The sequence below is a fragment of the Triticum aestivum genome, chromosome 5D, assembly GCF_018294505.1.
Source record: "Triticum aestivum cultivar Chinese Spring chromosome 5D, IWGSC CS RefSeq v2.1, whole genome shotgun sequence".
Lineage (NCBI taxonomy): Eukaryota > Viridiplantae > Streptophyta > Magnoliopsida > Poales > Poaceae > Triticum > Triticum aestivum.
The window spans coordinates 113985264-113987353 of record NC_057808.1 but is presented as its reverse complement, the minus strand read 5'-3'; the positions used below and the strand labels follow the sequence as shown (position 1 = coordinate 113987353).

At 42.1% G+C, this 2090-nt stretch overlaps 1 protein-coding gene and 1 non-coding gene across 2 annotated transcripts in view; one reads left to right on the top strand and one right to left on the bottom strand.

The window, feature by feature from the left end:
* LOC123119764 (uncharacterized) overlaps window positions 1–816 on the top strand; it is a 10885-nt gene extending 10069 nt beyond the window's left edge. Inside the window, exon 4 of the mRNA XM_044539674.1 lies at window positions 358–816. The gene's annotated coding sequence lies outside the window, so the exon portion shown is untranslated. The remainder of the gene's footprint in view (window positions 1–357) is intronic.
* Window positions 817–1503: 687 nt separating this feature from the next.
* LOC123126897 (U6 spliceosomal RNA) lies at window positions 1504–1611 on the bottom strand. The gene has a single exon (XR_006462105.1). It is a non-coding gene; the product is annotated as a U6 spliceosomal RNA (small nuclear RNA).
* Window positions 1612–2090: the final 479 nt, after the last annotated feature.

Genomic DNA, 2090 nt, shown 5'->3' with positions numbered 1-2090 from the left:
CCCATTTGGAAGAATTTTTGGAGAATTTTAGTACCAGATAGATACTTGGTCTTCATATGGCTAGCCTACCATAACAAGATTATTACTAGAGATAACCTAGCCAAGAGACGTCGTGTAGATGATAAAACCTGCTTGTTTTGCTGTGAAAACGAGTCTGTGAACCATTTGTTTTTCGAGTGTGTAGTTGCAAAAGAAACCTGGAAAAATGTTGCTGAATCCTTTAACTTCAAATATCCGCATTGCATGAAAACCCTGTCTGATCTGTGGGATGCTAATAACAAGAAGACTGTTGTTAACATTGCTTGTGTTGCTACCATTTGGAGCATTTGGACTATGCGTAACGATATGTGTTTTCAGGGCGTGTCGTGGACAGGCATTCGGGTGATCCTGGGGAGAGCGTGTGTTCTGTTGCATTAGTGAAAAATCTTATGCGTCTGGGATCAATCGGTGCTACTGCGGCGTTGTCTCCTCCTGCTGGACCGACGAAGAAGCGAGCTGCTGCGCATTGCATGGGAGGAGGGACCAAGGCTGGTGCAAATAAGGGACTAGATGGACTCATGCTCAAGGCGCACACTGGATGATCTGTCCCTCCTGCGTGAGGATGTCATTCTGTAATAGGATAGACCTTACTTAGATCCCTTGTTGCGCGCCGGATGTGTTGCCGAACCAATTGCTCTTAGTAGTTGTAGTTTGCATATAGTCTGGCCTGCTACTTTGGTGAGGCTCGAGTGCTACCATTATGTTTCGGTTTGCTGTTACCCCTTTTGTTCCAAAAAAATTATACAATGACAATCAATCGGATAGCATTCACAGATATTTGCACACCATGTGATTTGTGGAAATGTAAAAGAGAAGTTTTACTGAAAATATAAAATACAAAATATAGAATGCACATTTAAAAAGAGAAGATTGTACAATGTAAAAATGGATATAAGTCATTGCACAATAAAAAATGTTGAAACGGTTTAGTAAAAAGCAAGGTTAAGCGTCCCCCAACATAGATGGCCAAGGACTTGATTGGAAGAGAAGAGGTAGTGAAAGAATCTGTTTGTAAAGGTACAATTGCACAAAAGAAAAGCCTAGGGCATATCCGCAAGATACCAGGGAGCAGCCCACAATATATATATATATATATCAAAAAATGGACGTCAAGAAAAAAGAACTAGTCGAAGGACCTACTTGTAAAGAAAAGCAACAATGAAAAAGCACAGCTGCCCAACATAGATGGCCAAGGACTTGATTGGAAGAGAAGAGGTAGTGAAAGAATCTGTTTCTAAAGGTACAACTGCACAAAAAAAAGCCTAGGGCACATCCGCAAGATACCAGGGAGCAGTCCACAATATATATCAAAAAATGGACTCCAGGGACTTGATTACAAGAAAAAAGAACTAGTCGAAAGACCTACTTGTAAAGAAAAGCAACAATGGAAAAGCACGGCGCTGCCCAAGTGGGAGGCGCCCGGGGCCTATCTGCAAGAAACCAGGGACCAGCGTGCAAAATCTCAAAAAATCAGACCATTTCTTGATTTATGCGTGTCATCCTTGCGCAGGGGCCATGCTAATCTTCTTTATATCGTTCCAATTTTATCACTTGTGACAGCAATGTTGGAACGCTGAACCTTATAAACCGGTCGAAACGTCTCTCGCTAGGCGAGGTGGTACTAAACAAGGGGTGCTGTGCTGCGTTCCACATGCGCCAGGAACCGTGGAGTCGCACCAAACGGTAAGTGGGCCGCTGCGTGAAAGCTGGATCTTCAGCTTGTCAGCCCAATATCTTTTTTGCGAGGAGTCAGCCCAACTATACAAAGCGAGCTAGAAAGATACATACGGCAAGATCTAAAAAAAAAGATAAATACGGCATGCTCCTGTACTTTTTTCTTTTCGATTCGAGGGTAATCTACTATCCTACTTTTTCTCCTAAAAAAATACTATCCTACTTTTTTTTGCGGGAACACTATCTTATTTATGTTTTTTTTCCTGGGAATCCTACATTTATGTTCCATGTCCACCCGAAAGAAAAAGGAACCGTTCCATGCAGACTGTTACTTTCTGATCCAGCATCATAAGAGTATCTTCAACAGACGACGTAAA